Source organism: Ambystoma mexicanum, chromosome 8, assembly GCF_040938575.1.
Source record: "Ambystoma mexicanum isolate Mex_15411 chromosome 8, UKY_AmexF1_1, whole genome shotgun sequence".
NCBI classification, from domain to species: domain Eukaryota; kingdom Metazoa; phylum Chordata; class Amphibia; order Caudata; family Ambystomatidae; genus Ambystoma; species Ambystoma mexicanum.
Genome location: NC_090929.1, coordinates 78006614 through 78018415, shown reverse-complemented (window position 1 = coordinate 78018415; position 11802 = coordinate 78006614). Strand labels below are relative to the sequence as shown.

Below are 11802 nucleotides of genomic sequence, written 5' to 3'. Positions count from 1 at the left end.
GTTTACTTTACCATTCGTTTAAAAAAAAAAAACTATAGTGCAATACATTTCAAGTAATGCTGTGCCTACTGACACCCGAGGGCACGGCAAAGATGGGTATTGAACCCAGGGTCGGACTGGGCCACCAATGAAAAGTGGCCAGAGTTGCAAACGGCAAAGACTAATCCCCCACACTAACGTGAGATGGGGGTTTAGATTCTATTAAAGACAAGGAGGCGATTATTATGCATTACAATCTCTACTCTGAAACCACAGCAGCAAAGTAAAAACTTTTACAAACAAAAAAGTTGTAAAGAACAGAACTAAATACAGTTCAATGGCAATGTATGGGAGCTCCCCAATCCATCATGGAGGACAGGTCATGCCCTGCAGGCGACCAATGAGCAGGGACCCTTCCCCATATAAGTCCATTACTCCAATCCCAACCCCGCTTTCTGTAGCTGTCTTGAACCAGACGTCCACTGTACAGATCAGACGATAAACAATGAAGGCAAATCCAGCGAAGCTCTCGTACCACGCACTCCATAACTTGTAACTGCGAGCCACACTTCTGATCAGGACCTCAACTCGTAGCTGTAAGAACAACAAGCAAGAAGGGTGGGTGGTTGGGCAGAACAACAAACCAAAGAATGTTTTCACTTGAACCACCTGTGTACATGCATATCACAATTGACATATCATATCATATCATATCATATCCAGGGTGGGATAATAATCGCCTCCTTGTCTTTAATAGAATCTAAACCCCCATCTCACGTTAGTGTGGGGGATTAGTCATTCTATGACAAGACAGGAGGCTCATATTATGCAAGTTCAAAGCCCTTGCATCTCATTAGTACAACATGATCCATACAATAGAGCCAATATAATAAATAATAAAATTAAATAATAGGAAAGAAAACATTAAATGCTTTCATTAAATAATCAGCTGACCGCAAGAGAATTGCCCAAGACTAGGATGCCCGAAAAACTGTCTTATAAGGCATAGTCAAATCCACTGCAAGAAAACAGGAAAATGTGTCAATTCCAGCGTTACTTACAGGCCACCAAAACCAACTGGTTAAAAGAGGGGAAAACATTGAACAAAGTTCTCCTATACTAATAGGTTAGGACAAAACTCATCTGGAATAAACACCTCTGTTGTCCAATCAAACATTTAAAACACTTAAATTCATACCATATTTGGGAACCTAGAAAGCAAACCAAAGAAAATAAGCACCTAGCTTTCCTGGAGATAAAGAAAAGAAAAGTACCTCATAGGGGTGAACGTCTTGTAGGTTCCATCCCACGCATTAAAGGAAGATATCGCATTAGAAACAGGGCATGTCGCAGAACTACACTGGGAACCAAGAGGGAAAGACAAATCTTCAAAAGGTTAAATGGGAGTAAAAAGTCATTTTTTTTAAATTTGTGATAGGACAACCCATCCTGAGCGGAGCTCAAAAGCAATAGAATTAACCCACAATTGTCTTCAGACATATGTGTGTACTAAGGAGGGATGTCTTCTGGAGGCAGAAACAGAATGGAAGAGAGGAGCCCCACCTGAGAAGCTAAACCTGTCAAACCGCCAACACGGAGACCTTCAGACCTCCCTAACGCTTGAAGAAGGACTCTGCTACCATGACAAAAGGCAGATAATTACAAACCTGATCTTTAAGAGGCCAAACTTGGCAAGGAGAAAAAATGTATCTGACATCCAATCGCCACCATTATAGTGATATGTAAACCCCCTTGTAGATATGCCCGGTGTTTGAACCTTGTTCCCTCCTCCCTGGAGATAAACCCCCTAGAGGATCAAAACTAACCGAAGGAGGACACCAAAATTCCAAAGTCTTAGCAAGACTCTAAACTGCAAAGAACTGATCACTAAACAGTTAAACTGAAGTTGCACACCAGAAGAGGTACAGCATATATTTCCGCCAATTTGCAGATCCTTGAAGCTCACAGCACCTTGAGCTGGCACCTTACTGTAAAAACGAACTCTTGTGAAAGCCCAAAGGACCACCTGCCATGCAGGTGACTATGAGAATCAAGTCAGTAACTAAATATATATCCCAGCCCTCTGGGAATCGTAGCGGCAGACACCTTCTGATAGTGAATGTATAGAGACGCTAAAACGCATCGTGATAGAGGGTCATGATAACGTGGATGGGGAATTAGTATCACTCCCAGACCCCTCTATCCCACCAAGGGATATTGAGCCCTCCCAAAAGAGGAGAAACCTCCCCCCACTTATCCAAGGGAAACCTTGCAACCCAGAAGAAAGCTACCCTGAGGACCAAATTAAAGCCCCGCTTTACACCCTTAAGAGAAATAAACACACTCTAGCACCTCTAACCAATCCCCTAACCGTGGACGGGCTCCGCTTAACTTATTGAAATACCAGAAATTAGCACAAAGGAAAGTAACTGACAGGAGGTAAATGCTCAGTGCGAGTCTGCACTGGTCACGCGTCAGAACTCCTGTAAAAAGGAAAAACGGAAACCATCGGGTGTTACTCCCAGAGGTGTAATAATATGATGCAATCTCCCCCAAGGATGGCGGGAAAGGGAATGAGGGGGAAAGGACTCTGGATAATTAACAATGCCCTGTAAGGTTGAGAAAGAAATTGGGACCACTGTCCCCTCAAACCCTGAGGACTGAATCACTGTATTCATGTGAGGCTGACTGGCCACTAAGGGAATCAGGGGAATGAAAAACTAAGCACATTGTCCATAGCAAACTAGTACTTATACAGTACTACGAACCCTCAGGTATACGAGAGGTGCTTATCACTACTACAAACGTTGTGTGGTGTGAGGTGTTCACTTATCGATCTCAGCAGGATAAAAGACTGATTTAGACCTTTCCAAAATTAGGAGCCTGTATCAGTAGGGTCAGCACAGATATGAAAAACAGCACTCTATTTGCTGCACTATAGAAAAAAAAAAAATATATATATATATATATATATATATATATATATATATATATATATATGTATAACTAAAGAGGTTAAGCAACGCTGATGAGGGTACAGAAGCCTGCTTGTACTCCTCGAGCAGAGGAGAAGTTGCAACACACTATTAGACAGTTAGCTGAACCATAGGCCAAGCTTTGGGAGGAAAACCATGGTGCAGTAAGTTATTACTTGGCAACTCGTCTATCTGATACCATCAAGTGTTTCCAAACATTTCATCCAAGTAAAACATGGTTGCTCAACTTGTCATGCAACGAAAACTGAACAGTTACCCTCGAGCTGACCCTGTCTCCACCAAAATCCAATAGAATAATGAATGTCCAATGGGACAAAAGTAGGGGAGAAAAACACGTCCCCACTAAAGAGAGCCTTAAGCCCTGCAGACCTCACTAGAGACATAACGCATCATCTTTTTTCTTCCTCATGTTGAGAGAAAATACTGTAGCTTAATTAGCACGGGTATTGGGTGGAGCAATTGAGGTAGGGGAAGCAAAACCTAAGGAAAGGACTGAGTTGTCCTGAACTAACTAAGGTAAAGGGCGACACGATTTTTAACTAAAAGACGAAGGATAATACCAGAGAGATGGTTAGAGAGGAAGGTATAACCCCCCCATATGGGTCTGTTTACAACCACTTCCACACACTATTTTCTTTAAAGTACTTAATAAATAAATAATATATAATATAGAAAATATATAATATATCCAACGAAGAGGGGTTACGCCCTCACAGGGGTCCGAACCCCTGGCCCTTATATAAGCTGATACTCACTGAGCTATCCGGGCCACTGACAATTCTGAAAAACGCAAATGTGTTCCAGTCAACACTTAAACATATTGTTTATCAAAAGCGTACACTGAGCAAGTGCACCTCAACTGCTCACCCCAGCAGGGTGTGGCAACCAATAGTACACGAGGGAGCACCTTGCAGTATAAACCAGGCGAAGCCTGAAACCGAGAAGGTTACTGCACGCCTACAAGGACAAACAATGGTGTCAGCCATATGCAGCACTTAAACAAAGCTGCCGACCTTAAGGGAGTAATACACTGAGCAAGTGCACCTCCAACTGCTCGTCCGAGCAGGGCGTGATAATCAGCAGTACACGAGGGGGTAACCTCCCATTAGAACTCAGGCAGAACCTGAAACCGAGCAGGTTATGGTGCACGCCAGTTAAGGTAATTACCCAAGTTGCCGACTTTAAGGGAGGAAACACTGAGCAAGTGTACCGCAAACTGCTCACCCTAGCAGGGTGTGGACCCAGCAGTATACGAGGGGACCACTCGCAGAAAACACAGGCAACCTTGCCACCGAGCAGGTGACTGCACCTTTCCAGGGAAGATAATGACATCTGCCACCAGCAGCATCCAAACAAAAGAAAACTGTCAAGTTTAAGGTAGGAAACACTGAGCAAGTGCACCTCCAACTGCTCGCCCGAGCAGGACGTGATAATCAGCAGTACACGAGGGGGTAACCTCGCAATAGAATTCAGGCTGAACCTGAAACCGAATAGGTTATGGCACCTACAGTGAAGGCAAATCACCTAACTTAAGAAATAAGTAAATAAATAAACAAATAAAATAAAAACTGCAGAATTGGCAGTGTATGAGGCTCTTCAGTAGGCGAACCAGTGTTAATATAAGTTGAAATATCAATATGAATACAAAATAAAATATCAATTTTAAAATATATATATAAATACATATAAACATTCATGTGAATACATATACATAATTATATAAATATACATTTGTATCCACATGTGTATACTGCCAAAGGCAGGCAGCAAACCGAGGCCCCTCGGCCTGGTAAACCTGCAACCCTCTCCTTGAGCTATGTCTCTTGTGTGCTGAAACATCACTCTACACGACACCACTATACATCTATATCAATTAAGAAATGTAGAAATGCAAGCGTTCAACTCTAAAGAGAGGACACAGCTGCCCATTGCAGGAATGCTCATGGAAGTTACTCCCATCAAACAAGAGCCTAGCAAACTGCCCCCCCAGCCGGATCCCCAGGACAGGCCTAGCCTGTATGCATCTAATGAAAATGCGCGCGCAGCGTGTAAACATAAAAACACACACACGCGGCGTGCGTGACGTTAATGACTGCAAGAAGCTGCAGCCTTTACAGTCGTGGAACATGCGTGCTGGTTCCTACAGCTGCTTATGGAACAAACTTGTAGAAAACAAAACTTCCCCCAAGTGAAAAGAATTTCACGCGTTCCCAAACCACCTGTGAGAAACGTGCACTGGCTCTGGGGACTGGGGGCAGCTGCTAAAGATAACAACTGCCTGGAGGGAAAGAACTTCACACTTTGCCACCGCCTGATTTATGAGGCAGGGAGTGAACACGGGGAGAACGCCGCTCAGGGCTGAAGAAATACAAACAAACACTGCAGAAGCACTTGCAGCGGAGCGTTACAATGTATGAATGTGACCTGCAAGTCAGCGTTCGTAACGCGAACACTGCACTCAGCCAGTTACCAACGGATCATGAAAAATACATGACCATTTCCACAGTACAGCGTAATAAATCCCCAAACTCATCAATATAACATGAATAACATAAATAAATAGCACTCTAAACTCCATAATTCCACACTAAGGAAAGAACTAGGAGGAGTTGACTTAGCTGTGGATTTCAGCAGCAAAGAAAGAGGGGTTGGGATTGGAGTAATGGACTTATATGGGTAAGGGTCCCTGCTCATTGGTCGCCTGCAGGGCATGACCTGTCCTCCATGATGGATTGGGGAGCTCCCATACATTGCCATTGAACTCAATTTAGTTCTGTTCTTTACAACTTTTTTGTTTGTAAAAGTTTTTTCTTTGCTGCTGTGGTTTCAGAGTAAAGATTGTAATGCATAATATGAGCCTCCTGTCTTGTCATAGAATTCATTCCTTTTGTGGAAGGCTGTTTCAGTAGTACCCAAGGGAGATGTTTTTGATAAAATGTGATACAAATTGTGCATTTTAAAGAATATTTATGCAGTAACACTGGTTGAAAAAGTGGCCCACTTTTGACCCATTAAACTGTCCAGCACTCGCATTTCGTGTTTTTGGTTCGGGCATTGCCCTGTCGCCCTATAGGCCAGTCCGAGCCTGATTGGACCCAGTCTAAGGCAAGAGAAAGGAGACGAGCACAGACCAATGGATTAGAAACACGTGTGCAGCACGAAAAGCAAAACAAACCGCCAACGGCGGGGGAGGGAGGAAATGGTGGTGGGCTGTCAAATGAGTGTGAATCGCTTATTTTGCGATGCGTACGCTGCTATCTTTACCGTGCTGCTGGTGTATGGTGCAATGCACACCTGCATCGGTGTGCACTGAAGAGCATTACAAGATTAGCACACGCCGTCACACGCATTTGCAGAACTGGCGAATGGCATTGCAAGTCCTTGGCAGAATCAGCAACGGTTGGCACTGTCACATGCCATTACAAAATGTTCTCACAGATTCGGCATATTAGCTAAATAATACATTGAAAGTATTTGAAGATACATTTGCACAATGAGCAAATGTAATCACATGGCTGGCAAATGATGTGCTGGGATACTTACACAGTACGCACATTGTGCAAGGGACTCGGCCAATGATGCATCATGTGCTTTCGGACATATGAGTTTTTAAAACAAACTTTGTGAGTGGTGTTGATTCATGTGCTAGAAGCAGGGTTGTCGAGGGCCAGATCCATACTAGGTTTTAGTATACCCTTCATTAATATGCATGAGATTAATCTGCATACAATGATTCTAAATGTATGCACATTAGTCCTCACGAATATTAATGAGGGACATCAAGAAAACCCGTCAGGATTCTGGCCCTCGAGGACCGGAATGATTATTGCCATAGTGTAAAGTGCTCCTGCCAAGAGCAGCTACAGCAGCAGAGCAGAAGCTGGAGTGCTATTGGCTGTTTTCTGATTTGGGGGCAGAATATTTGAAATCACCCGCATATCGCACTCGCAAATTGCACTTCCCAAGTGCAGGTAGAGCAGTTAAGCAGAACTTCTCTTGACTGCTTTCTTTGCTTATATCAGGTTACAAAACATCTGTAATCTGCATAGTACGACTACACCATGTCTCGTTTCCGTCCTACCCGCACCGCCCTCCAACACTAATACTGCGACGAATTGTGATTCTGAAGAAGTACACCTACACACTTTAAGTACTACCCACCTCCACACATAGTGCCAGGATTACAGACTAATTCCCTTCAACGAAAGAACTAATCCTGACTGCTGATAAAACTCAGTCACCCATATTATCCGCACATGTAACTGGTGCCCAAGTAGAGCGCCATACTTAAGATTCAGGATCCCTTTTGCAACCCTTTCCTGATAGTTCAGTGGCACAAATCCCGTCCTTCCTCGCTAGCCTGAACATTATGGAGAATTCGCCTTGAAAAGTTCCACTTGACGTCATCAATCGCAGAGGTCTCTTTTCAACACACCCTCGGTATTCACTGAAAGTTTAGCCTCCTGCTCAAATTCTCCATCCTCTTCATTACATTCACTTTGTAGCACACTCAAGTGGCTTATAAACCACCTGGTAAAGTTGGGCACTAACACCATAACTTCCTGCCTGGTAAGATTATATCATAACATAAGTGCTAAAACAAAAATCCATACCTCTTCTCTCCATGCCATACAAGCTAAACTGGAAAAATTTAATTGTTTTATTGCAGATACGGTTGCCCATCTTTCCTCAGTAAATGGCATCATCACGTGGCAATTACCTGCACAGAAGAGGATATTGGGATTACAGCTCCCCCCCACCTATTCACTCCCACACCAACCCTGAAAATATGACTTCACTGATAGTTATCGCCAATAAACCGCAGAATGAAACATCTTCCGATAAGGGAAGTGGGAAGGGAGGTACACCTTTAAAGTGGAGAGAGAAAGGAGTTTTTCCTATAACATTGTTGGGGTGGTCAGGAAGGATCCTCATGATTACGAGGGGTTTATGTTGTGCGTGCTGCATTGCTAACTGAGTGCAATGTCACAATTTCATAAGTTTCAAAGTGTAGTTATTTATGGAAGGGATGTTACTTTTAGTGTTGCTGTTTGTCTACAATTGATAAACATTAGCTTGCACGCGTGCAGAAAGATAAAATGTCTAACCCACCAAATTGTAAAAACATACATGCACATTAATACAAATACATGGAGAATTCATGAATCTCACTATAGTGGACTTGCAAGGTGAACTTCGACTGTTAAGTAATTGATTCTGTGAGGTTTTAGAAGCCAGGGTATGGGTGAATAAGTAACTTCACAACCTTTGCAGTCAGCACAGCTGCAAAAACTGACCATGAATGCAATGGTTTGGTCAATATGAAACACGGCAGCCGTAATCTCCTGATGAATAGGAGCGTGACAAAAGGAGTTTCACTGTTTGTTTTGGCTAGCAGTGAAACACGGGGTGAGTCAATGCCAAAGGCTAACTAATAAGATACCAGGAGTTGCAATTGTATTGTCAGATGTTCTGTGTGTATAAAGCGGCAGGGTATTTAGATTCAAATTTTCCTTGAAACCAATGACCTAGGGAATGTGATAGCATCAAAAATTCAAAGAGAAATTATTTACCCAGCCTTCCTCATATTGCTTGATATATTTAGGCAAACCATGTCCAATTAAACATGACGGTTAAACGAGTTTAGGCCAGTTATTGCTAGTAATGAATCATGTTTGTATAAGAATGTTTTAATAAATAATGATGTCTTGACCCACCACAATGAATTCTAAGAAGAGGTGTGTTCTACACATGAGCTGAAGATGGTAGTTAATATAAGGGCTACCAATGAAAACTTAGGAATTGGAGAAAGATGTGATTTCTTTGAAGAGGGTTATGTCCAATCACATGTGGGGGGTGAACTGTAAAAAAGTATCTGGGAGTGTTTTAACTGTTGCAACATTGTATAAAGCATGTAAACTGGTGTGGTTTGTTGAGACTTGTGTTGGTTTGGTCCTAAGGTACCATCTAACTGCTCCCTGGTTAATTGTACAATAAACTTGTTATATACACACATGCACTCGTTCTTCAAGTGCTGAGCCTGTTTGGGTTGAGGCGATTAAGGGGCCTGCCCCTATAACTATTTCCATATACCCAGAGATTGCTTCCTAGGGGCAGGGGGAGGACAAAAAATCAGAGACTACCTCCAACTAATAAATCTTCCATGACATTTCTCAGATTGTTGAAAAAGTGGACCATGGCTTTACCATCGCCGAAATCACCAGTGAGACGACTGCCCATGTTATGGCCGAACAACGTACGAAGGGCAAGAAGAAGGTGAAATGTGCCCACATGACCTCCCCACATAAACGAAACATTGCCTCTTTCTTTACTAATCCGATAGACCCAGATTTGGCATCATTGGAGTGGTCATTTCGCAGGCTCATTCCATAATTCCTCGCTTAGTGCGTTCATTGCCAAATGAGATCCTAGATCCACCAGATAAGGTCATTAGAATTAATGTAGCTAATATGAGTTACAACTTGAATAAAGTACTGCACAGTGAAGAAGGATTACTTGGTCGCAGTTTGCCCTTGGAAAGGACGAGCATTGCAAACACACAAGCTGGTTTATGGTGATTAGGTCTGGAATACATTTTTTGTAATGTTTAAGTAGAGATAATATCTTATCATGGTTCTATGAACTTCCTCATTTCAGAACCATTGAGATCTTAAATGGTATTGATGATTTCAGAAGACTTATTGTTTCATTCATGCTGCACCAAAAGTTGTGTGCGAGTTATTTAAAAGAAGAATTTGCCATTTTACTTTTGTTGGAATATGATTTGTTTGCCTATATTAGGGACCTATCTCCCTCTGAATCCTGTGATGACCAAAAGCTTGGTTGCAGGGTCCAACTGGTATCTAATCATCAATATTGCAAAGTAGTTCAAATTATCAACCCTGGTAACAGTAGCATAGCCAGAACGGTGCATTTTGCAGATGTTGGGCAAACATGCCCTTCAAATTTGCTCGACTGGTAACCTTCAATGTTCCAAGCAAGCGTAACTAATTATTTATCTTTAACAAATGCCACAATGAAGTAATATCCTAGGACTCCCGTGGTCTCCATAATCTATTTAACAATGTGGCTACAGCCCTCAGGCTTAAAGACTTTTAGATTATTCCCCTCCAGGAGGTTTGCCTCCATGAGCTTCAACTGATAGGCAGATTTACTGTTCTTTAGCAGACGGCCCCTCAGGGTCCTCGCAGGCACCCCTCTGATAATCTCCTTACAGCTAGTAAATGTGGTCTGGGGTAAGTGTAGCAATGTGCAAAGACGTGTACCCGGGCTGCTAGCTGCAAAATTAACTTAGAATAGAATCTTTCCATTTACTCAATTACTTTTACTTAACATTTACTGGTATTCTGCCCATATTGAATTACATCAATTCCTGAGATTCTTATGGAAGATCTATTTTGCCTGTTATGGCGATCACCAGGATGATCAAGTATTGTTGGGAGGTGATGTTGATACCTTTTGCCCGATTTAGATAAGAGGGGCTGCTTCGTCAACTATATGTATGTGGCAAGAAAGAAAGGCATATCCATCCAGATCTCCTCGCAATGTGGGGCATGTACAAACTGAATGGGAACATTGTGGGAGATAGCTATGCCGGCAAATCCTGCTTGGCATAGGGACACCTGAGCCACATCCACATTGACTATATTCTTGTCTCCCTATCTCTTTAGTTGTTTTATGAATGTCATCATGGTTAAGACGTCCTTAAGTGATCACAACTGATTGATATTTTTCTTCGCATGCAATATTTCTTGTGAGTACCTGTCCGATGGACCCACCCCCATTCATGGTCATCTCTGGGGGGGATTGCATCACGTGGCATGCAAGGAATTCTGCCAGACTTAACAAAATCAGTTATCACTCATTGGAGGTTCTTACACAAGGGGAAAGAAGTGTTTTATTTTCTTAGATTTTTTTTTTCAAAATGTGTGCATGAGTCTATGTTGTCTATGTCCTGTGCTTCGTCTAGAGAACCGTAAAGATACCTCAACGCCGAGTACATGTTTCCAGCAAAGAGGTTCAAACAAAGAAACGTGAAGTTCATCATAATTTGTGACTTTTGAATCAAGCAGGCTCCTCATAGGAGAAAATAACAAGATAGAAACAACTATTGAGACGCGCATGTAAGAACTGGATTATCAGCTATACATCTAGATAATGGCTACAGGGTAGTAAGCAGATGTTGGGAATTCTACTGGAAAATCAGTCTGCTAATGTTTGGGCTATAATAAAGAATGAAGTCAATACTCAATCAGACTTCTAGCTAAATCGCATTGTGGAAAGTGAATGGATCCAACACTTTCAAGCTATATATGCCCCATCACACTAATAATGCCCAGATTCCATCCTTTTACTTGGAAACTGGTTGGGCTCAAAATTTTGATAGATCGGACATTGAATTATTAGTAACTAAAGCAAAAAATTCACGAGCTCCTGGCCCAAATCTTCTTACAAATCATGGACCTTAATACTTATGACCGTATTAAGGGAAATGTTAGCAATTGGTTGGTTTCCCCATGCCTGGCACCTGCAGCACATGGTTCCTATTTATAAGACAGGCGATAGATCTGATTCATGTAACTATAGGGCAATTGCCCTTTTGGACGTGAGTAGTAAGTTCTTTGTCAGTGTGTTTTGGAGAAGCTACAAGTATTGAGCAACTGCAGACAAGAAGCAGAGTCTGTTTTTACTTTTTACTGGTCAAACAGGAGGAGGAGTCCTTAAATTCTCACATACTGTGCGGAGTGCAGCTGTGTGTAGGAGTGTGTTTTGGAGAAGCTATGAGTATTGAGCAGCTGGAGGCCAG

General features: G+C 42.3%; 1 long non-coding RNA gene across 1 annotated transcript in view; it reads right to left on the bottom strand.

The window, feature by feature from the left end:
* Positions 1-219: 219 nt before the first annotated feature.
* LOC138473528 (uncharacterized) overlaps positions 220-11802 on the bottom strand; it is a 179250-nt gene continuing 167667 nt past the window's right edge. Inside the window, exon 2 of the long non-coding RNA XR_011268766.1 lies at positions 220-573. This is a non-coding gene — a long non-coding RNA (uncharacterized lncRNA). The remainder of the gene's footprint in view (positions 574-11802) is intronic.